This window comes from Cervus elaphus, chromosome 20, assembly GCF_910594005.1.
Source record: "Cervus elaphus chromosome 20, mCerEla1.1, whole genome shotgun sequence".
NCBI classification, from domain to species: domain Eukaryota; kingdom Metazoa; phylum Chordata; class Mammalia; order Artiodactyla; family Cervidae; genus Cervus; species Cervus elaphus.
The window spans coordinates 73483715-73509774 of record NC_057834.1 but is presented as its reverse complement, the minus strand read 5'-3'; the positions used below and the strand labels follow the sequence as shown (position 1 = coordinate 73509774).

At 39.4% G+C, this 26060-nt stretch overlaps 1 protein-coding gene and 1 non-coding gene across 9 annotated transcripts in view; both read right to left on the bottom strand.

The window, feature by feature from the left end:
• The window catches only part of EVI5 (ecotropic viral integration site 5), a 226508-nt gene that overhangs the window by 170527 nt on the left and 29921 nt on the right, over window positions 1-26060 (bottom strand). The gene's annotated exons all lie outside the window — the stretch shown is intronic.
• Window positions 16469-16659, bottom strand: LOC122678401. The gene has a single exon (XR_006336087.1). It is a non-coding gene; the product is annotated as a U2 spliceosomal RNA (small nuclear RNA).

The following is a 26060-nucleotide window of genomic DNA, read 5'->3' as shown; positions in this document are numbered from 1 at the left end:
AGTATTAATTGCAGTTCCACTTTAATAAAGCTTAATACTCATGGTTGTAGAAATCCCACAGGACTGAGTTATTTCTCATATATCATCATGTCCTACTTTTTCTTTAACTCTACTTTTCCAAATCTCTACCCTGCCACCTCCAAACCTCTTTCCCTCATCTTATGTTAAACTGTGTCATGAAGACACAATAAATCTGACAATGCAATTATGTCACAAAGTTCCTGTCTACCTCACAGAGGTGTTATGCATTTATTTTTAAACATGAACATACTTTGAAAAGATTAAAGCCATCACTAAAAAGGTTTAGTAATCAGGCACAAAAGGCCACACAGCGTATGATTCCACTTACATAAAGGAAGCAAACCAAGAGAGAGAAAGTAGTTTAGTGACGTGGAGAGATTGGAGGAGGGGGTACGGAAAATGACTACTAATGGGTACAGTTCTTCCCAGAGTGATGAAAATGCTCTGGGATTGGATTGCACTGACAGTTACACGACTTGTGAATACACTAGATGCCACTGAACACTTTAAAGGAGAGAATTCTATGGTATGTGAATTATATCTCAATTTTAAAAGGGCTTAGTCTATCCGAAAAGTTTTACATAATGTTTAATTCCAACTATATAACATTCTGGAAAAGACAAAACTGTGGAGACAATAAAAAGATCAGGAGTTGGGCAAGGGAAGGGACAAACAGGCAGAGAACAGAGGACTTTCATGGCAGTGAAAATACTCTGGTTGTTTGCTCAGTTGCTAAGTCATGTCTGACTCTTTGAGACCCCACGGACTGTAGCCCACCAGGCTCTTCTGTCCATGGAATTCTCCAGGCAAGAATACTAGAGTGGGTTGCCATGTTCTCCTCCAGGGTATCTTCCCAACTCAGAGATCAAACTTGCATCTGCTGTGTCTCCTGTATCAGCAGGCGGGTTCTTTACCACAGAGTCACCTGGGATGCCCAGAAACGAGTATGATGATTCCTCAAAAAAGTGAACATGGAATTATTATATAATACAGCAATTTCACTTCTGGGAATGTACCCAAAAGGATTCAAAGCAGGAACTAAATGAGATTTTTATACACCCAAGTTCATAGCAGCATTATTCACAATATTCAAATGGCAGAAGCAACTCAAATGATCATTAATGGAGGAATGGATTTTTTAAATGGCAATGAATTATTATTCAGCCTTAAAAAAAATTCTGACATATGCTACATGAATGAACCCTGAAGATATTATTTCAAGTGAAATAGTTGTATCACTCAGTCGTGTCCGACTCTTTGCAACCCCATGGACTGCAGCCTACCAGGATCCTCCATCTATGGGATTTTCCAGGCAAGAATAGTGGAGTGGGTTGCCATTTCCTTCTCTAGGGGATCCTCCTGACCCAGGAATTGAACCCGGGTTTCCCGCACTGTGGGCAGACACTTTACCGTCTGAGCCACCAAGTGAAATAAGCAAGTCATGAAATGACAAATATTCTATGATTCCACTTATAGAGGTACCTAAGAGCAGTCAGATTCATAGAGGGGGAATGCAGAATGGTGGCTGCCAGGGAAGTGGGGAATGGGAAGTTTAATGGGTTCTCTAGAGGTGGGTAGAGATGATGGTTGCATAACAAAGTGAATGTACTTAAAGCCACTGAGCTGTACACTTTAAAAATGCTTAAAATGGTAAACTTTTGTTATGTACAGCTGGCCCCTGAACAATGCGGGTTTGTACTGTGTGTGTCTATGCGTTACTTGCTCAGTCGTGTCCGATTCTGCAACCCAAGGACTCTGGCCCACCAAGTTCTTCTGTCCATGAAATTCTCCAGGCAAGAATACTGGAGTGGGTTGCCATTTCCTTCTCTAGGGAATCTTCCCGACTCAGGGATTAAACTCCAGTCTCCTACATGCAGGCAGATACTTTACCATCTGAGCCACCAGGGAGTGGGTCCACTTAAACGCATGTCTTTTGCAGCAAGTATGTACTACCCAGTACTGCAAGATCTGTGGTTGTCTAAATCCAAGGATGCAGAACCATGAATACAGAGGTAGAACGGTAGTCATACATGGATTTTCAACTGAATGAGGGTCAGTGTCCTTAACTACCATCTTGTTCAAGGGTCAGCAGTTTATCACAATTAAACAAAAAGAAGAAATTTACAACTTTCATTCCTTTTATTAGTAATTTGTGTCTTTCTCTCTTTTGGTCTTTGTTAGCCTGGCTAGAAGTTTATCAATCTTTTCAAAGAACCAACTTTTATTAATAGTTTTGTTGATTTTTCTCTGTCTTCCTGTTTTCAGGAAGACATTACTTACTCATGCTCTAACTTTAATTTCTTTTCTTCCACTTGCTTAAGGTTTATATCCCTTTTTTTCTCTGGTTCTCTAAGCTGGAAGATTAGAATACTCATTTTGCATCTCTCTTCTGTTTCAAAATACATTCAAATGCTCTCAACTAACCTCTAATACTGCTTCTGCTACTTTTCATTTTGCTTTAGTTCAAAATATTTAAAAATTTTCTTTGGACATTTTTTTGGATCCATGTGTTATTTAGAAGTGTGTTTTTTAATCTCTAAATATTTTCATTTTCCAGCTATCTTTCTATTATTTCTAACTTAATTCCATTGTGGTCTGACAGCACATGTTCAGGTGTGCTGAACCATATGACCCAGAATATAGTGCATCCTGATGACTGATACATGGAGGCCAGAAAAGAACATATACTCGGTGGTTATCAGATAAACATCATTAAATATAGTTGACTGATGGTATTGTTCACCTGTATCCTTACTGACTTTCTACCTGCTGTATCTAAATTACTGAAAAACAGGTGCTGAAGACTCCAACCATAATGGTGAATGTGTCTATTTCTCCTTGACATTCTATCAGGTTTTGCCTCATGAACTACGCCTTTTTGGAGATTTGACTTCTTTATCAATACATAATGTCTGGAAACTTTCCTTCTCAAGTCTGCTTTGTCTGAAATTAACATAGCTACTCCAGCTTTTTATTATTCAAAAAAGCAAATAATTTATACAATATATAGGTGGGTTTGAAGGCCATCTGGTTTCCAGTTTCTGACTGTTTTTCGTCTGGGGTACTTCCCTTACCTTCTTGGAAATACAATTTTGCATTTAAAAAGATTTTTGCATTTCTAGATGCTTTATTTAGGAAGAGATTTTCCAAGCTATGTGGTGAACCGTATTGCTTAAAGCAGTCCTATAGATTAGGTGACAATTTTTTTTATTATTCAACTTCTCAGAGACTGAACTGTATTACTGTACAGGTAGGAAATATATTACTATATTACTGTCAAGATAGAAGGTAAAGGAATGTACTTTCCAATCTTAACTGCCCATAAATCCCTTTTTCCACCATTATAGGCAAACATTTTGAGAAATGCTATTTCCAAACAGTATTCATTCTTTAAGGTGTTTGTAACTGTGTTCTTACTTTTCTCTCCATTTCTATGGTATTTTCATCCTTAGGATCAGTCCTCTGTAAATGCTGGTCCCACTTCCACCAATTCAACCAACCAAGGATAGAAAATACAGACGGGAAAAAAAAAAATTACAAAAAGCAAAAAACTGAATTTGCATTCATTGATAACTATATGTACACACCCTTTACATTTTATTAGGTATTATAAGTTACCTAGATATGATTTAAAGTATTCAGAGATATGTGTAGGTTATATGCAAATACTGTGTCACTGATACTCGAATTTTGGTATTCACACGGTCCTGGAATTAATCCCCAGCAGATACTGAGAGACAACTGAATTGAATACTTTAGCATTTATTAGTCAAGTAATAACAGTTAATATTTACTAAACGCTTAGTGCTTACACTCAGATACTTGGTATCGCATAATTTAACCCCCAACCCTGTGGTACCTGTGTCATATTATCTTTATATTGTTAGATTATTAACCATTTAGACGTTAAAGGTTCCTTAAGAAATAAAAATATTATTTCATATATTTTCATATTGTCACCAAAAAGAATGTAATAGGTCAACGAGACTACTCTTTTCATGAATTGTCTTAATGAGCAAGAACACAGCTATATGCACAGTAATCAAAACAAAGTGGTGCTGACAGAAAAACAGACACAAAGATCAATGGAACAGAAGAGAGCGCCCAGAAATGAACCCATACACCTATGATCAATTAATTCATGACAAAGTATACACAACCGAGAAAAGACAGTCTCTTCAACAGCGGTCCTGGGAAAACTGGACAGCTATGTGCCAAACAATGAGTTTAGAACATTCCTTCACACCATACACAAAAATAAACACAAAATGCTTTAAAGACTTAAATAGAAGACTTCAAACCATAAAATTTCTAGAAGAAACAAATGCAGAACACTTTCTGACATAAATCATAGCAATATTTTCTTGGGGCAGTCTCCTAAGGCAAGAGAAATAAAAGCAAAATTAAACAAAAGTCACTAAGAAAATAAAAAAGCCAACCTATGAAATGGGAGAAAATATTTGCAACTGTTGCAACCAAGAACAGGTTAATATCCAAAATACACAAGTAACTCATACAACTCCATGCCTGGTCACCAAAAACAAATCGAACCCAGTCAAAAAATGGGCCAAAAATCTGATTAGACATTTCTCCAAAGAAGTCATACAGATGGCTAACAAGCACATGATAAGATGATCAGCATCATTAATGACTAGGGAAATGTAATCAAAACCTCAATGAGACATATCATCAAAAACTCTACAAGCAGGGACTTCCCTGGCAGTCCAACAGTTAAGATTCCCCATGCAGCATGGCCAAAAAAATTTTTTTAATATTGTTTATATAATTGAGTTAATTTTTTTTAAAAGTCCACAAATAATAAACGCTAGAGAGGTTGTAGAGAAAAGGAAACCCTAGTACACTGTTGGTCAGAATGTAAATTGGTACAACCACTTGGAAAGTAGTGTGGGGAGAGAGCAAATTGGCCAAGATGCCATGTTCAGGCTCTCCTGGCTGATGCAGTAGCTGTAGCAGCAGCCACAATATAACCATAGCGTAGCCCTGTCATAGCCATAACATAATCTCATATAACATAACCATGATGCCGCTCCAGTGTAACATCAGTGCAGCAGCAGCAGCCACGGCTTTCATGGTGAAGCTCACACAGATGTACTGCACAAAGTAGCTCGTGACCAAATGAGTACCTCGTGATGCACATGCGCAGTCTACAAATGATTTCAGCTGTTACATGGTCTGTTCACAAAACGTGGGGTGAGAAAGCCTGAACATGCCATCTTGGCCAATTTGCTGTCTCCCCACATTCCCACCTCTTCAGGATCTTTCACCTTACATTCTATGTGCAGTGCATCTTTAGCGATATTCCCTTGGCGTGTAGCACTGACCCTTGGATTTACGTCTTGCAACAGCAGTGGCTACAACAGCAGTTACATCCCCAATACGAGGCGGTTAAGTGACGGTGATGATGAACATGAGACTGAGGACAATGATGATGAAGGCTGTGAGACTGCAGCTCCTCCCTTGGCAGCGAGGCCTGCTGTAGAGCAGAAACTGAAGCACGAGCAGCCTGTGGCTCAGGGGGGCATCTTCAGCCGCCCCAACGTGACTGTTCACAACGTTATCAGCCACAGACTCAGGCGGAGTTGGTAGACCTGGGTACGCAGTTTCAGCAAAAGCAAGGGAAACCATGGCAACTTGGCTCCTGCAACTCTGAGACACAGGGGTGGGTGGTATCCTGAGTTCTGGGGACGAAATAGAATGGCGGGCCTCTATAACCACTCACCCCCTCATTGAAACAAAGGTTTCATTCTGCCTAGCAGAATGCTAGGCAATTAATGCAAGGGGCGCCTAAACAAATGCACACCCTCATGGAACGGATTAACACCATCATCTACACTGTGTGGTCAAATGCAGGAGAGCTCCCACATACTGTGAGTAAATGGCATACCTATGCCACGTTGACCCAAGTAAGTGAGAGAACTGGGCATGAAGCAGTCAATATTCAACCCAAATACCCGAGGCCCAAATGACGAGCGTTTTACTGGCAGCATTCGAGAAGCCATTTTGAACAATGCCCCATCTACCTTTTTTGAACCCCTGACTGCTATCCTAGCACCCTATGTGGGGCACCCCATCTATGAGATGACCCTGATGGTGGCTAGTTTGGGAGAAAATTGAGGGGTGGCAGCAGGCCAAAGTGGATTAGACATATAAATACCCTGAAGGGGGTCTGAGCTGGTAAAGGCCCGTTCTGGTGAAGAGAATGCAAGTGTGGGTTGATGTGCTGGCAGCAGGAGTTGACAGAAAAAACTGATAAACAGCCCAAAGCTCTGCTCCCAGAGCTATGGAGGTAGCTGAGACCAGAGCAGCAGTTTACCACATGTGGGAAGAACCCACAGCAAGAAATGGGCAGCTCAGCTAAAAGATTATACGGCACCCTAGGACATTCCTTTAGATGCTACCCTTTTCCGGCTCTAAATATGGCTCAGACCAAGGTGTCCTCCTGAAGAACCCAAGCAAGGACAGGCAGCCCCATGTAGAACTTGCAAGTCACTGGTCACTAGCTAATGTGCAGACAGTAATGGCCCTGGTTGACACTGGTGCTGAATGCAGCCTTGTTTATGGCAAGCCAGAGTAGTTTCCTGGTTCTAATGCATACACTGACGGTGATGCGGCCAAATCATACAGATTTAGGCTGTAGAGACTTAGGCTGTGTTCTAGATTTAGAACACTGTGCTGTAAAAGGCTGTGTCGTATGATGTGCTACTACCCACTGATTCTCTTGAAGATTTAGAAGAGTGTGAGAGCATTTGGAATCATGTAGGGTGGCCTGGGAATGCCTCAACCTTGAGGGGTGGGCCCCGGCGTCTGTAGGGGGTTTTGTGAGTCGTTAATAATAAACCTGGCAGGGGTGGAGCTTCCCCTGTGGAAGCTCTCCTGCAATCTCACAAGGACAGATGGTGGACCGGACTTGGCCATGGAAGATAAAGGCACTCCACACATGGAGGGTGGCTCTTCTAGCCCCATGAGGGCAAGGACTGGAACATAAGTTCCAGGTGATACCTGGCATTGGGTTTTGCTATGTGCTGGGGATGTAACTGCTGTTGTAGCCACTGCTGTTGCAAGACGTAAATCCAAGGGTCAGTGCTACACGCCAAGGGAATATCGCTAAAGATGCACTGCACATAGAATGTAAGGTGAAAGATCCTGAAGAGGTGGGAATGTGGGGAGACAGCAAATTGGCCAAGATGGCATGTTCAGGCTTTCTCACCCCACGTTTTGTGAACAGACCATGTAACAGCTGAAATCATTTGTAGACTGCGCATGTGCATCACGAGGTACTCATTTGGTCACGAGCTACTTTGTGCAGTACATCTGTGTGAGCTTCACCATGAAAGCCGTGGCTGCTGCTGCTGCACTGATGTTACACTGGAGCGGCATCATGGTTATGTTATATGAGATTATGTTATGGCTATGACAGGGCTACGCTATGGTTATATTGTGGCTGCTGCTACAGCTACTGCATCAGCCAGGAGAGGAGCTGTATTATGGCTGCCGTGGTAGCTAGAAGAGAATAAATGTGTCTGCAGTTCCTACAGTCTCCTTTCAGCCTCTTAGCTCAAGCCTTGCCTATCCTGGGTTCAGCGAACAGTGCAAATAGTGTGAACAGCACGACAATAGGCATAATGAACAGGATCAGTGATACAAGTCAGTTCAGTTCAGTTCAGTTGCTCAGTCACGTCTGACTCTTTGCAATCCCAGGGACTGCAGCATTCCAGGATTCCCTGTCCATCACCAACTCACGGACTTGCTCAAACTCATGTCCATTGAGTGAGTTGATGCCATCCAACCATCTCATCCTCTGTCATCTCCTTCTCCTCCCGCCTTCAATCTTTCCCAGCATCAGGGTCTTTTCTAATGAGTCGGCTCTTGTGAGTTGACTCTAATGAGTCACATCAGGTGGTCAAAGTATTGGAGCTTCAGCTTCAGCATCAGTCCTTCCAATGAATATTCAGGACTGATTTCTTTTAGGATTGACTGGTTTGATCTCCTTCCAGTCCAAGGGACTCTCAAGAGTCTTCTCCAACACCACAGTTCAAAAGCAGCAATTCTTCAGCACTCAGCTTTCTTTATGGTCCAACTCTCACATCCATACGTGACTACTGGAAAAACCACAGCTTTGATTATGCTGGCATAGTAATGTCTCTGCATTACTTTGTTGGCAAAGTAATGTCTCTGCTTTTTAATATGCTGTCTAGGTTAGTCATAGCTTTTCTTCCAAGGAGCAACTGTCTTTTAATTTCATGGCTGCAGTCAACATGTGCAGTGATTTTGGAGCCCAAGAAAACAGTTTGTCACTGTTTCCACTATTTCCCTATCTATTTGCCATGAAGCGATGGGACTGGATACCAAGGTCTTATTTTTTTGAATGTTTGAGTTGTTGAATGTTGAACTACCATATGATCCAGCAATTCCACTCCTGGGTATATACTGAGTTGGCCAAAAAGTTCATTTGGGTTTTTCTATAAGATGTTATGGAAAAACCTGACTCAATTTTTTTGCCAACTCAGTATCTTGAAAAAACAAAACTGCATAATTCAAAAAGATACATCAATCCAGGGTTCACAGCAGCATCATTTACAACAGATGGAAGCAACCCAAGTGCCCATCAACAGATGACTGGATTAAGAAGATGTGTGTGGGTGTGGGGCAGAAAGGGGTGTGGGAAATGGACTATCACTCAGGATTAAAAACAAATGAAATACTGCCTTTTGCAGCAACGTGGATGGACATACAGAATATTATGCTTAATGAAATCAGTCAGAGAAGGACAAATGCTATATTTATCCTTTATATGTGGAATCTAAAAAATAATACAAATGAATATATTTGCAAAACAGAAACAGACTCACAGATATAGAAAACAAATTTGTAGTCACCAAAAGGGAGAAAGGAGGACAAATTAAGGGTACCAGATTAACATTCAATATACAAACTATCAATACTACATATAAAATAGATAAGCAACAAGAATATACTGTATAGTACAGGTAACTATACCTATTATCTTGTAATAACCTATAATGGAGTATAATCTGCAAAAATATTGAATCACTATGCTGTACATGTAAAACAATATATATATATAGTAAATCAACTACACTTCAAAAACAAAAAAGAAACAAAACTATGTGACTAGTAGGCACTCAAAATTAATATTCCCTTAATAAATTTTTATTAACATTACATTTCAATGAATCTAAGTCCCATTCCAACTTCTTTTTGCAGCGATATACACTGACTATCTTTTATGTTTTGTACTCATTCACCAAAAAATGTTAACAGATAAACTAGGCTGATGACTATTAAAATAGCCCCTCCTGTTAAGTTTCCATTGGATATAATAACCTAAATGTGTAGATGGGCAAAACCACTGCCAAATACAAATGGAGAGAAAAAAGCTATCTTACAACACTGTAGCAGATTGTATTTTTTAAAGATGTCCTGTATTAGTTTTCTAGAGCTTCCTTAACAAAGTACCACAAACCGGGTGGCTTAGAGCAACAGTAATTTGTTGTCTCATTGTTCTAAAGGCTAAAAATTCAAAATCTAGGCATCAGCAAGGTTATTCTCCCTCTAAAATCTACAGGGAGAACCCTTCCATGTCCCTTCCTAGCTTCTGGTGGTTTGGCAACAATTCCTGTCATTTCCTGGCTCGTAGTTGCAGCACTTCAAGCACTTCAATCTTAGCCTCCAATATTCTAAGGCATTCTCCCCTAATTATATATGCAACAAACCTATTTCCAAATAAGACTGCATTCTGAGTTAATGGGCTTATGGCTTCAACATATCCACTGGGGTGGAGGCGGGGGAGGGAGAGGCACAACTCAATCCATAGATGGCCACACTGCTCCCCTCGTGTCTTCCCACCTAGTGGGAGAGTCTCTGTCTTGTGCTCTTTAACCTGAGCAGACCTGTCTGACTACCTCAACAGTAGTGTACACTGAACATCGTTACTGAGGCTCACTCTCGGAACCCAGGCGCCATGCTGTTAAGAAGCCTAAACTAGCCCACACAGAGACCTGGAAAGGCCAAGTGGAGGTATGTATTCTGGCTAACAGCCTCTCTGAGGTCCCATCATCAACCACCAGACATGAGTGTAGATATACCGTCAAATAACTCAAGGCCTTAGATGAAAGGTCTCCATTTCTCAGCTTCAAAAGCATTATGAAGCAGAGACAAGCTCTCCTCATAAAGCTCTGTCCAAATTTCTGATTCAAAGAATCTACAGATATACTAAGATGATTATTTTAAGTCACTAAGTTTTATGGTGGTTTGAGACACAGCTATAAATCACAAAATAAAATTAAAATATTTAACAAAACTTAAAATAAACCCAGGACACTGCATTAGTAGAGACATCATACGGCACTTGTTTTTGCTTTTGAGAGGATGGAGGACACATGTAATTGAGAAAAAACAAATTAGTGTACTAGGAAAATCCAAGTAAATAGCAGAACCAGAAAATAACATTAATGCTCCAAAGGCCTAAAAGAACAGCATTTAATTAAGCTAGAAAATGTATCACTTGACTTGCAGCTCAGAGTCAAATGCTTTTAAATCATGGTATTATTTTTTCACTGCTATTAAAATAGCATTTTGATCATATGTTAAAGCAATGCCAAGAAGTAAGATATTCAAGGAAGCCTTTTGTTTAACAAGTAGGCTATTCTCTTGAAATAGGAATCTTGTTTTTTTGAATAATACAGGATATAATTAAGTTGAAGATATAGTTGTAAATATTCATATTTTAACTAAGATAAGTGACTAAAATAGAAACCTACTCTATTTTATGGAAAGAAATCTTTCAGTAAAAATATCCAAAAAAGCTTAGTTCAATGGTATAAGCAGTTTTAATTAAATTTACATTTAAAAAAATAGGTCACAGCTAAAAACAGAATGAAAGCTATAGTCTACAACATAAATTAATCTTGAAAACATTATTCTAAGTAAAAGAAACCCACCACAAAATAACACATATAATGATTCCACTTACAAGAGATGTCTAGAATAGGCATTGCTGCTGCTGCTGCTAAGTCTCTTCAGTTGTGTACAACTCTGTGCGACCCCATAGACAGCAGCCCACCTTGCTCCCCCGTCCCTGGGATTCTCCAGGCAAGAACACTGGAGTGGGTTGCCATTTCCTTCTCCAATGCATGAAAGTGAAAAGTGAAAGTTAAGTCATTCAGTCATGTCTGACTCTTTACAACCCCATGGACTGCAGCCCACCAGGCTCCTCCGTCCATGGGATTTTCCAGGCAAGAATACTAGAGTGGGTCACCATTGCCTTAGACAAAAAGCTGATTAATGATTATGTAGGACTGGTGAGGATGTAGGGACAGGACATGATGGCTAAAGGGCACTAGGTTTCTTTCTGCAGTGGTGAAAATGTTCTAAAATTGTCTATGATGATGGTTGCACATGCCTGTGAATATACTAAAAACCATTAAATTATATATTTTAAATGGGTGAATTGTATAGGATGTGACTTATGTCTGAAAAAGAAGTTATTTTAAAAATTCAGGTCAGGACTTCCTTGATGATCCAGTGGTTAAGAATCCACTTTCCAATGCAGGGGACACAGGTTCAATCCCTGGTCCGAGAAGATTCCACATGTCATAGAGTAACTAAGTCCGTGTGCCACAACTACTAAGCTCGCACCTTCTGGACCCCGTGATCCTCAACAAGAGAAGCCACTACAATGAGAAACCTATGCATCACAACTAGAGAGTATCCTCCCCTCACCACAACTAAAGAAAGCCAGTGTGTAGCAATGAAGATCCAGTATACTCAAACAAACAGAATAAAATTTAAAAATTTTCAAGTTCAGGTCAGGGAATTCCAGGTGGTCCAGCAGTTAGAACTCAGTGCCTCACTGCCAAGGGCCCAGATTCAATCCCTGGTTCAGGAGTTAAGAATCCACAAGCCTTGCAGCACAGCCACAAAAAAAAAAAAAAATTTCCAGGTCAGTACTTATTAATATTGGATATATTTTCTTCCATACTTTATGTATTTTAAATAAAATTAGCATTATATTGTATATAAAACAACAACATAAAATTTAGGTTAGAACAAATTTCTCCATAAAATAACCAAGACCAGTTTATGATGCAGACAATGCTTGACAACTCTCCTCACCTCTAATCAAATCTCCTATCTTCAAAAAAAAAAAAAAAAAAAGACTTCCCGAGTGGTCCAGTGGCTAAGACTCTGTGCTCCCAATGCAGGGGGCCCAGGTTCTATCCCTGCTCAGAGAACTAGATCTCATATGCCACAACTAAGACCTGGTGCAGCCAAATAAATAAATATTAAAAAAAAAAAAAAACAAAACCTATTTTCATGTCTTTCCACAACTTTCCTCACCATCTGGTGTTTTAGACATTCTCAATCAAACAGCCTTACCTTAATGAAGCAGAAGTGATCAAATAATTAAATTCCTCATTTATTTCGCTACTCAACTCAAAACATCTTTTTCTTTTACTTCAGAGCAAGGTATCCCTTCTATTTGCCAACACATCCTATCATTTTTAACTTTTATGAAGGCTGAGTAATCGTAAGCTCTCAACAAGGTTTTTCTCAGTTTCATCTGCTACTTGACTTCCACAAAAGAAGAAACTGTATCTTGAATATCTCTATATCCCTAGTACCAAAGACTGTGTCTACCATAAAGCAGATATTCAACAAATGTCTGTGCAATAAAGAGTAAGTTACATATAAAATAAATGGGAGAGTAATAACCAGTAAATACAATAAGTATTCACTTAGCCAAATCATGCTGACATCAAGACAGCTAGGGGGAAACTCCCTCCCTATTTAGAGCACACGAAAGCATTAAAAAATAAAGCAGTTTGCTAAGTACTCAAATGATCATTAAAATGCAGATCCCATCTTGTCATATGCAATATACATCCTGCTAAAACTGGGCCCCACAACCTCAAATTTCCAAATGTCCATACTAACTCATGTTCACATAACCGCTCTTAAAATCTCTTTAATTAAAAATGCTCAATCAAACCACCAAAGTAGACACAGATGGAAAAAAGCTCACAATTTACAATGCACACAGGAAACAAAGCTCAAAGAACAACTGAAGACTTCTCTAGCAGTCCAGTAGTTAAGACTTCACACTTCAACTGGGGAAAAGATCCCTGACAGGGAACTGAGATCTCGCAGTGGCCAAAAATAATAATATTAATAATAATGACAAATTAAATAAACACAGAATTAGATCAAGAAGCACTTTGACTACTAGAGTTACCAAATATAGACTATAAATTAAGTACGTCTAAAATGCTGAAAGCAATAAAAGAGAGTATCTTAAATGAGCAAGGAAAAAACCAGGAATGAGAAGGATGGGGGAGAGAGACAGTTAAACAGGTTATAACCACCCATAAAGAGGAAATCAGTGAACTAGAAGAACTGAAGATATTAACTCATAAAGCAGCACAAAGATACAACGCAATCCTCTGGAGATTTATCTTGATAAAGGACCAAAAACAAAATGGTAGTTAGTTTCCCAATGTCATTTTTCATATAAAATGATTAAATAACACATGAAGAAAAATACGAATCAAGAATCAACACCAGGGGACTTGCCTGGCAGTCCAGTAGTTAAGACTCTGTACTTCCAATGCAGGGGGCAGGGTTCAATCCCTGGTCAGGAATCTAAAATCCTACATGCCATGGAGCCAAAAACTTTAAAAAAAATAAATAAATAAATAAAAAGAATCAACACCAAAACAATCTCAAGAGGTAAAGCACGCTGAAAACCACCATCACTATAATCATACCACCCCTTACACCTCTCCTATAAGACAGAAGTCTGGACATTTTTTAAGGCCACTTTGAAAACTTCAGGAACATATAAACAAAATTTTGCAAATAGCTTTCGAAGGTTCACATAATACGCAGACACACGAATAAGAAAACCAGGCTTTCCTTCAGCTAATGTCTGATTCATCACTGTTACTTCCCCTTACTCACAATATGTTTATCAGCTATATGAGGCCTATGACCAAAAAGAAAGTTTTAAATAATTTATCTACTGACCTCTCAATATGAAACAGGACAATTTAGTTCTCTTCCCCATCACCCGCACCATCCATGCCTTGCCTACCATAACATGCACACATCTCTTACACTTCACCACTCCTATCTAACTAAAACATACTTTTGGTCAATCAAGATTCAGTACATACATTAACACGGCTATGTAACTTAAGTCACAGCGGTTCTATAACTGGCTGTGTTTACTTTCACTCCCTTCCCCCAACATTTTACATTGTTGTTGCTGTTATTCAGGTCCTCTGTCTTCCACTATCGCCGGAAGTGTGCTCAAATTTATGCCCATTGAGTCAGTGATGCTGTCAAACCATTTAACCAAAGCCCCCTTCTTTGGCCTTCCATCTTGCCCAGCAACAGAGTCTTTTCCAATGAATCAGCTCTTCACATCAGGTGGCCGAAGTATTGGAGCTTCACTTCAGCATCAGTTCTTCCAATGAATACTCAGGGTTGATCTCATTTAGGACTGACTGGTTTAAACTCCTTCCTTGCTGCCCAAGGGACTCTCAAGAGTCTTCAATACCACAGTTTAAAAGCATCAATTCTTCAGCACTCAGTCCTCTTTATGATCCATGATCCAATTCTCACATCCATACATGACTACTGAAAAGCCATAGATTTGAGTATATCGATCTTTGTCAGCAAAGTGATATCTCTGGTTTTTAATACACTGCCTAGGTTTGACACAGCTTTCCTTCCAAGAAGCAAGAGTCTTTTAATATCATGGCTGCAGTCACTGTCCACAGTGATTTTGGAGCCCAAAAAAGTAAAATCTGTCATTCAGTTCAGTTTAGTTCAGTTGTGTACAACTCTTTGCAACCCCATGGGCTGCAGCATGCCAGGATTCCATGTCCATCACCAACTCCCAGAGCTTACTCAAACTCATGTCCACTGAGTCAGTGATACCATCCAACCATCTCATCCTTTGTCATCCCCTTCTCCTCCCACCTTCAATCTTTCCCAGCATTAGGGTCTTTTCAAAGGAGTCAGTTCTTCACATCAGGTGGCCAAAGTACTAGAGTTGCAGGTTCTGCATCAGTCCTTCCAATGAATATTCAGGACTGATTTCCTTTAGGATGGACTGGCTGGATCTCCTTGGAGTCCAGGGGACTTTCAGAGTCTTTTCCAACACCACAGTTCAAAGGCATCAATTCTTTGGTGCTCAGCTTTCTTTATAATACAACTGTCACATCCATGCATGACTACTGGAAAAACCATAGCTTTGACTAGATGGACCTTTGATGGCAAAGTAATGTCTCTGCTTTTTAATATGCTGTCTAGGTTGATCATAACTTTTCTTCCAAGGAGCAAGTATCTTTTCATTTCCTGGCAGCAGTCACCATCTGCAATGATTTTGGAGCCTCAAAAAATAAAGTCTCTCATGTTTCCATTGTTTCCTCATCTGTTTGCCATGAAGTGATGGGACCGGATGCCATGATCTTAGTTTTCTGAATGTTGAGTTTTAAGCCAACTTTTTCACTCTCCTCTTTCACTTTCATCAAGAGGCTCTTTAGTTCTTCACTTTCTGCCATAAGGGTGGTATTATCTGCATATCTGAGGTTATTGATATTTCTCCCACCAATCTTGATTCCAGCTTGTGCTTCATCTAGCCCAGCATTTCTCATGATGCACTCTGCATAGAAGTTAAATAAGCAGTGTGACAACATACAGCTTTGACATACTCCTTTCCCTATTTGGAACGAGTCTGTTGTTCCACGTTCCGTTCTAACTATTGCTTCTTGACCTGCATACATATTTCTCAGGAGGCAGGTCAGGTGGTCTGGTATTCCAATCTCTTGAAGAATTTTCCACAGTCTGTTGTGATTCACACAGTCAAAGGTTTTGGCATACTCATTGAAGCAGAAATAGATGTTTTCTGGAACTCTCTTGCTTTTTTGATGATCCAACGGATGTTGGCAACTTGATCTCTGGTTCCTCTGCCTTTTCTAAAACCAGCTTAACATCTGGAAGTTCATGGTTCACGTACTATTGAAGCCTGGCTTGGAGAACTTTGAGCATTATTTCGCTAACATGTGACATGAGTGCAACTGTGTGGTAGTTTGAGCACTCTTTGGCATTGCCTTTCTTTGAGATTGGAATGAAAACTGACCTTTTCCAGCCTGTGGCCATTGCTGAGTTTTCCAATTTTGCTGGCATATTGAGTGCAGTACTTTCACAGCATCATCTTTTAGGATTTGAAATAGCTCAATTGGAATTTCATCACCTCCACTAGCTTTGTTCATAGTGATGCTTCCCAAGGCCCACTTGACTTCGCATTCCAGAATACCTACCTCTAGGTGAGTGATGACATCATCATATTATCTGGGTCATGAAGATCTTTTCTTTTTTTTTTTTTTTCTTTTTTTCTTTTTGGTGCACCGTTCCTGGAAGTACTGCAATACCAGGTCGATGTGTGGAGTGGACGGAGCAAGCTCCTATTCCAACTCCCAGCTCCAAGAATCCATTTAATATATTGTCCTCGGATAGAGGACGTATCAGATATTAAACTGATAAGAACAGATACTACACTTGATCTTAGCCAAAAGGCCGAGAAGCGATGATGAAGATCTTTTTTGTATAGTTCTTCTGTGTATTCTTGCCACCTCTCCTGAATACCTTCTGCTTCTGTTAGGTCCATACCATTTTTGTCCTTTATTGTGCCCATCTTTGCATGAAAAGTTCCCTTGGTATCTCTGATCTTCTTGAAGAGATCTCCAGTCTTTCCCATTCTACTGTCTTCCTTTAATTCTTTGCGTTGCTCATTGAAAAAGGCTTTCTTATCTCTCCTTGCTATTCTCTGGAACTCTACATTTAATTGGGAATATCTCTCCCTTTCTCCTTTGCCTTTCCCTTCTCTCCTTTTCTCAGCTATTGGTAAGGACTCCTCAGACAACCACTTTGCCTTTTTGCATTTTTTCTCCCCCTTTGGGGTGGTTTTGGTCACTGCTTGCTATACAATGTTATGAACCTCCATCCATAGTTCTTCAGGCATTCTGTCTACCAAATCTAATCCCTTAAATCTATTTGCCACTTCTACCGTATAATCATAAGAAATTTGATTTAGGACATATCTGAACGGTCAAGTGGTTTTCTCTACTTTCTTCCATTTAAGCCCAAATTTTGCAATAGGGAGCTCATGATCTGAGCCAGTCAGCTCCAGGTCTTGTTTTTGCTGACTGTATAGAGCTTCTCCACCTCTGGCTGCAAACATAATCAATCTGATTTTGGTACTGACCATCTGGTGATGTCCATGTATAGAGTCATCTCTTGGGTTGTTGGAAAAGGGTGTTTGTTATGATCAGCATGTTCTCTGTTAGTCTTTGCCCTGCTTCCTATTGTACTTCAAGGCCAAACTTGCCAGTTATTCCAGGTATCACCTGACTTCTTACTTTTGCACTCCAATCCCCTATGATGAGAAGGGTATCTTTTTTTGGTATTAGTTCTAAAAGGTGTTTTAAGTCTTCACAGAACCAGTCAACTTCAGCTTCTCTGGCATCAGTGGTTGGGGCATAGACTTGGATTACTGTGATGTTGAATGGTTCGCCTTGGAAATGAACTGAGATCATTCTGTCGTTTTTGAGGTTGCACCCAAGTACTGCATTCATACTCTTCTGTTGGCTATGATGGCTACTCCATTTCTTCTAAAGGATTCTTGCCCACAGTAGTAGATACAATGGTCATCTGAGTTAAATTCACCCATTCCCATCTACTTTAGTTCACTGATTCATAAGATGTTAATGCTCAATCTTTCCATCTCCTGTTTGACCATGTCTAATTTACTTTGATATACGGACCTAACATCTCAGGTTCCTATGCAATATTGTTCTTTACAGCATTGGACTTTATTTTCACCACCAGACACATCCACAACTACGCGTTGTTTCCGCTTTGGCTCAGCAGCTCCATTATTTCTGGAGCTATTAGTAACAGTCCTCTGCTCTTATCCAGTAGCACATTGGATACCTTCCAACCTAGGGGCCCATCTTCCGGTGTCGTATCTTTTTGCCTTTTCATATTGTCCATGGGGTTCTCATGCCAAGAATACTGGAATGCGTTGCCACTTCCTCCTTCAATGGACCCAGAAAACTCTACTAAGACCCTTCAGAACTCTTCAGTGTGACCCATCCATCCTGGAAGGCCCTAAACAGCATGGCTCAGCTTCACCGAGTTATGCAAGCCGCTTCACCACAAGGGTGTGGTTCATGAAGAGGAACTTTTTACATACCCTTAATAAACATCTTCATTTTATTTAATACGTATGCATTATTAATTCATGCCCAATTATTTCCCAGTTCATCCAATTTTATAAATCTCCACAACATATTTATCACATGAGTTGCCAATTTTTGACCATGTCCATTCTGAAAACTGACCTGCTCCATTCTGGACTGATTGCTCTCTACACCTAGTATACAACTGTCCTCCAGGGACTTCACTTCACTGTTATCCATTCCTCACTAGGCTTGGGTAATTTATTTCCTAAATCCTGTGTGTTTCTATTTGTTGGTACACGCTCTCATTCTGGTGGGTTAACACCTTCAAAAGCCTCCTGAGAAGGGCTGAATGAGAGGTAAATTTGAGACACTGCATACATGAAAATATCTTTATTCTATTCTCACACTTCAAAATTTGGCTGCATTACAAACTAGATTAGAAATAATTTTTCCTGAGATTTTGTAGATATAGCCCTCAGTTGTCTTTTACCTTTCACTATTCTTATTGGAGAAGGAAATGGCAACCCACTCCAGTACTCTTGCCTGGAAAATCCCATGGATGGAGGAGCCCGGTAGGCTACAGTCCATGGGGTCACAAAGAGTCAGACACGACTGAGTGACTTCACTTCACTTATTCTTATTGAAAAATCTGAAACCACTCTAATTTTATTAATTAGCCCATTTTCCCTTCATCTCTGGGAAGTTCTCCAACTCTTCTTTGGTTTCTTAAATTGTAAAAGTTTGCAATGAAATGCTTTGACACAAATGTTTTTTTCCTCCATTGTGCTCAGCACTCTGATGGGCTCTTTTAACTTAGAAATTCATGTCCTTCAGTCCTGGGAAGTTTTCCTGATTTGTTTCTTTGATGGTATTTTTTTTTTTTCAAAGTCTTATTATTCAGCTACTATACTTCTTGAGCTGGATTCCTATGTTTACTGTTCCTCCCAATTTGATCACTATTTTCCACAAACCCTCATATTGTTAGGAAGCAGGACAGCTTAGAGATTGAGCACTTGTTCTTTGAAATTAGAGACCGAGGTTCATTACTTACAAAATAGAAACAGACTCACAGACTTAGAGAACGAACTTACTGTTGCTGGGGGGATGGGATGGTTTGGGAGTTTGGGGTGAACATGTAAACACAGCTAGATTTAAAATGGATATCAACAAGGAAACACTGTATGGCACGGGGAACTCTGCTCAATGTTATGTGGCAGCCTGGAGACGAGGAAAGTTTCGGGAGAATGAATACATAGCATATGTATGGCTGAGTCTCCTTCACTGTTCATGTGAAACTATCACAACATTGTTAATTGGCTATACCCCAGTACAAAAGAAAATGTTAAAAAAGAAAAAAGACCTGGGTGCAACACCAGCTCCTCTCCTTACTACTGATATAAGAAGCCTCAGGTTCTTATCTATAAAACAGGGTCAAAAATAAAAGATAAAATGTAATCAAAGCATTTGGCATATGTAGAGCACTCAATAAATGCAGCTATTTTCATACTAATCCTCTTTCTTCTCTCTCTTCCCGGAGCCTTTATGACAACACACCCTTGGTTTTTCCTTCTGCTTCTCAGGTTTCCTTCTTGCTACATCCTTTCTATGCTTTACCAGATGTCCCCCACAAACCCATCTTTGGCCACTTCTCTTTTTACTCTGTGCTGGATCAAGTACAAACTCTGTACCCAGATGTTGCTGTGTGACCCTGGGCAATTTGTTTCATCACTTGATGCCTCTAACCCCCAACTGAAAAAAAAAAGTAGGTTGATAACATATACCCTATGATTTTCATGAAAATTATGTTTTTCTGACACTCAGAAGGCCACGTGGCATTGTAGGCATTCAAACTTTTGCCACTACTGCTGTATCAGTGCTACCTCGACTGCCTCTGCTGCTGCATATTAATTAACAAAAGCCTCATAATGTTCTCCCCACCTACCTCCTAAGTTTTTGTGTCTGTGCGTGTGTGCTGTCACCCACTCGTGTTGGACTCTTTGCTACCCCATAGACTGCAACCCGTAGGCAAGAATACTGGAGTGCACAGCCATGTCCTCCTCCAGGGGATCTTCCCGACCCAGCAATCGAACCCACGTCTCCTGCATTGGCAGGCAGATTCTTTACAACTGAGCTACCTGGGAAGCCCCTAAGCTTTTACAGAGGCTTAAACTAATTGTATCTGGACCCTTGCTTGTTTCCTCTCCCAATCTTTAATAGTTTACAAAGTAAGAATTATCATTGTTCTCCAGATCTCTGCTGCTATTGATGGGTTTATAATCAGTATGTCACAAACTCTGAGTTAACCTTTATTTTCTAAAATACAAATATGTATCTGTGAAGTCACTGAATAAAAAATCCAATTAAATTTTCTTTTTGACAAGAATTCTTCCTATGGAAATAATTTCTTAAAGAATGTCATCTTAACTTAGCATGAGTGATACCTGAATACTGACTAGAATACTAAGTTTTATTCTCATAATTTCAGCATATTTAAGGAATGGCCAAGGAAAAGACATAGCCAAAACAATACACCTACAAGTATTTCATCACCTATTCTGAGATCTGATACTATTTTAAATGAATACCCTAACTACCCTTACAAAGAAAATAAAAGCTATAAAAATAACTACTGGAGAAAAGAAACAGAGGTAAAAAACCTTTCAAAAAACCATTTTTAAAACATGACAATCCTCAGAAGTTCTAGGTCACATAATATATGTACTGTTGTGTCAAACTATCAGAGGCAAAGGTTGGTTGAAGGACACACCAAATTGCAGGCTAAATTCAGACTGCTTCATCTAACTGATTTTTAATTTCTCAGGAGACACATGACCAATTTCTCCAGCTTCTCTACATATAAATAACATTGCTACTGGCCTTTACAAAATATCTTAATATATTTAATTCTTACAACAGATCTGAGAAGAAGTCCAGTATTACTACATTGACAAGTATTATTTGACAAGTCACATTTAGAACCTAATCTAAAAACCACTTTACTGGGTGGTAAATATACATGAATGTGTAGTCATAACGAAAAGAGACGTGTTCTTTACATTCAAGGAACTAGTTCAATCAGACAAATTGTGAACAAAGGCATGGAAGGTTAAATGGCATGAGGACAACAAACAAGAACTCAATTTGTTAGGGCAGTTAAGGACTGCCTTTCTGAGGAGGCATTATTCAAGTTAAGATCTTCCAAATGAGCAAGAAGAAGCCAGCTATACAGAGCTAGGCAAAGAAAGTAACAACACGTACAAAAGCCCTGAGGAATTAACAAACAATGTGTTAGAAAAGAGCTGCCCAAAAGAAATATAAGATGAGCCCCCAATGCAAGCCACAATAGTTATTTTAAAATTTTTAGTAGCTAAACTTTAAAAAGTAAAAGCAAATGAAATTCTTTTATTTAACCCAAATATACCAAAAACATTATTTCAACAGAAAATGAACATTTAATGAAATATTTTACATTCTGTCCTTAATACTAAGTCTGAAATCCAGTGTGTATTTTATACGTATGTATGTGAATGTGTGCTCAGTCGTGTCTGACTCTTTGAGACCCCATGAACTATAGTCCACCAGGTTCCTCTGTCCATGGAATTTTCCAGGCAAGAACACTGGAGCAGGTTGCCATTTCCCACTCCAGAGGATCTTCCTGACCCAGGGATCAAGCCCATGTATCCTGCATCTTCTGCATTGGCAGGCAGATTATTACTGAGCCACCCAGGAAGCTCATTTTATACTTAGAGCACATTTCAATTCAGACTAGTCACAGTTCAAGTGCTCAACAGTTATACGTGGCTAGTGGCCTCCATACTGAACAGCAGAGGTTAGAACTAAGAGGAGAGCATTTCGGCTAAAGCATAGTAGCTTAAGGGGATGTGCAGAAAGATGAAACTAAAAAAGTCAACCAGGGCTCAGTCAGTAAGAATCTTATAAGAAAGGAATTTGGAAACTATTTGGAATATGAGAGTCATTTAAGATTTTAACCATGTGGAGAAGAATAATATGGTCTTTTCTATTTTATAAAAAAAAAAGTACCCTCCTTTATAAACAAATTATAGGGGAGTAAGAGACGAAGTAGGGAGACTCGGTGGGAAACTGTTACAGAAATCTGGGTAAGAAACAAGATTTAAGCTATTATGGGGCAGCAGAGACTAAGAAAATAGATGTAATATTTACCTCCAAAATAATACTGTGGAGGTGGAAACAAAATGACTTTCTGATGAAACAGATGTAGATAATGAGGGCAAAAGACAAATCAAGAGTACAATCTATTCTGACTTGAGCAACTGATGGCGCCATTTACTGAAACCAGAGAAACTGGCATTTTGTTATTTGGCAAGGAGTGCTACAGTTCATGAACATGAAATCTTTTCCAAATGAGAAAACAGGTTCTGAGAGGCTCACACTTAAAACTAAAAGTGAGACTCAAACCTGGATATTCTAAAATTAGGTATATTACTCTCTGCAGTAATACACTGTCTCTCCAAAATCTATAAATAAAAATAATCCATTAGGTTGTAGCTGAAGCTAAGCACTGCCTCCTGAGGACACCATCAGCAAAATCCTCAACTGAAAGGCCTTTAGGTCTTTTATTACACTTTCATATTTTGAAAAATGAAAAGAAAAAACATTTACCTTCAGTTAATATGCCCAGAAGGAGTTTACAATTAAAATCTTTTACAGAAGACATTTTCTCCTAAACCAAGCCCCAGAGAACAATAACAAAATAGAAGCCAAATGCCAAGACTTCAAAATCAGTGCCAAACTCCTACAGCCAAAGCGGCATTAGTAGTTCAGAAGCTTACTGTTACCACTCTTCAGAAGAAACAGGGTGGTCTACACAAGTTAACAATGACTCAAAAACCTGCCTATCTCAGTTTCAGGAATTTAATATTTCTTCTAACTTATTTACTTCCACAAAAACCCTATAATTTCACTCTACAGATATTTACTGTTAAGCACAGCATTGAGTGGGAAGAAGAATATATTTGGTCCCTGTCTTGCCCTGTCCTCAAGTAGCACCACTGATGGGAGTGTGAGCAGACAAACATAGAAACAATTAACACAGAATATAACAAAAGCTGAAGAACTATATACAGAAATAAACAAATAATTCTGCATCTTTGGGGAGAAGTAAAGGGTTCAAAGGTATTATTGAATGGCTTTGGTCACACTGACAAAAGATCCTAGCTGATTTGTATTCCTCCCACTTCATTATTCCCATTCTGTCATTCCATTATTTAAATTACAGTACATTCTGTGGGTTTAGACAAATGCGTAAAGGTATGTATTCATCATTACAGTGCAGTCACCCTTCAGTATCCACAGGGGATTGATTCCAGGAACCCCTGTGGACACCAAAATCTGTGGATGTTCAAGTCCCTTATATAAAATGGCATAGTATTTGGATATGACCTGCGCACATCCTCCTATACTTTACCATCTTTAGATTACTTATAATACTAGTTGCTGAAGTGTGGCAAATTCGAGTTGTGCTTTTTGGAACTTTCTGAAATTTTTTAAAAATATCTGTTTTTGGCTGCACTGGGTTTTCATTGTGGTGCGTGGGCTTCTCGTTGCGGTGGCTTCTCTTGTGGAGCATGGGCTCTAGAGCATGTGGGCTCAGTAGTTGTGGCACATGGGTTTAAGTTGCTCCACGGCATGTAGAATCTTCTTGGACCAGGGATCAAACCCATGACCCCTGCACTGGCACCCAGATTCTTAACCACTGGAGCGCCAAAGAAGTCCCTGTAATTTCTTAAAATATTTTTATCTGTAGTTGGTTGAATACATGAATGAGAAATCCAAGAATAAGGAAGTCCAATTGCATTATACATAGTGGCTGCACTGCCCAAAAAATCCTCTGTGCTCTGCCTCTTCATCTCATCTTTCCTCCCAATGCCTGGCAACAACTTACCCATTTATTGTCTCCATGGTTTTGCCTTTTCCAGGATATCACAGAGTTGGACTCTTACCATGTACAGCCTTTTCAGACTGGCTTCTTTTACTTAGTAACAAGCATTTAAGTTTCCTGGATGTCTTGGCAGGGCTTGATAGAGCATTTCTTTTTGGTGCTAAATAATATTCCACTGTCTGGATGTAACACAGTTTTCTTACCCATTCACCTGCTGAAGGATATCTTGGTTGTTTCCAAGTTTTAGCAATTATAAGTAAAGATGCTATAAACATCTATAAGCAGGTTTTTGTATTGATGTAATTTTTCAAATCCTTTCAGTAAACACCAAGAAGTATAACTTCTGGACTGTGTGGTAAAAGTGTGTTCACTTTTGTAAAAACTGGACAAACTATTCCAAAGTGACTGTACCATTTTGCATTGCAACAAGTAATGAATGATAGCTCCTGTTGCTCCATATCCTTGTCAGCATTTGTTGTTGTCAGTGTTCTAGATTGTGGCTATTCCAATAAGAATATGGTAGTATTTTACAGTTATCTTAATTTGCATTTCCTGGATGACATATGTTGTGGACCATCTTCCTGTTTGTTTTTTTCTTTTCATATGCTTTTTGCCTTCTGTATATCTTTGGTGAGGTGTCTGATAAGGTCTTTGGTCCATTTTTTAATTGTGTTGAGCTCTTACTGTTGAGTTTTTTTTTTTTTTTTTTTTTTTTATTATTTTTTTCCAGTGGGTTTTGTCATATATTGATATGAATCAGCCATGGATTTACATGTATTCCCAATCCCGATCCCCCCTCCCACCTCCCTCTCCACCCGATTCCTCTGGGTCTTCCCAGTGCACCAGGCCCGAGCACTTGTCTCATGCATCCCACCTGGGCTGGTGATCTGTTTCACCATAGATAGTATACATGCTGTTCTTTTGAAATATCCCACCCTCACATTCTCCCACAAAGTTCAAAAGTCTGTTCTGTATTTCTGTGTCTCTTTTTCTGTTTTGCATATAGGGTTATCGTTATCACCTTTCTAAATTCCATATATATGTGTTAGTATGCTGTAATGTTCTTTATCTTTCTGGCTTACTTCACTCTGTATAATGGGCTCCAGCTTCATCCATCTCATTAGGACTGGTTCAAATGAATTCTTTTTAATGGCTGAGTAATATTCCATGGTGTATATGTACCACAGCTTCCTTATCCATTCATCTGCTGATGGGCATCTAGGTTGCTTCCATGTCCTGGCTATTATAAACAGTGCTGCGATGAACATTGGGGTGCACGTGTCTCTTTCAGATCTGGTTTCCTCAGTGTGTATGCCCAGAAGTGGGATTGCTGGGTCATATGGCAGTTCTATTTCCAGTTTTTTAAGAAATCTCCACACTGTTTTCCATAGCGGCTGTACTAGTTTGCATTCCCACCAACTTACTGTTGAGTTTTAAGAATTCTCTATTTTTGGCTAACAGTCCATTACTGATCGGGATATCAGATAAAGTCCATTACTGATAGGATATCAGTAGGGATACCAGATAAAGTAGGATAATTAAAAGGTTAGTTTAAAAATTCCACTAGGGGATTAAAGACAGAGACAGAATTTTAAGAGAGTTTTGGGAGACTGATGTAAGTCAGTGACCATTCAAGGAAAGAATCCAGGAACCCAGCAACAATCTACACCTTGAAGGAAGACCAGGCACACTCAAGCTATAAATTGTGATAACTAAAACACAAGATAACAGACATGGGGTCTGATTCATGTTATCTGAAGTCAGGGAGCTAATGGTCCTTGAAAAGCAGCATCTCTGCATATAGCCAAGACGGGAATGTAAGTGAA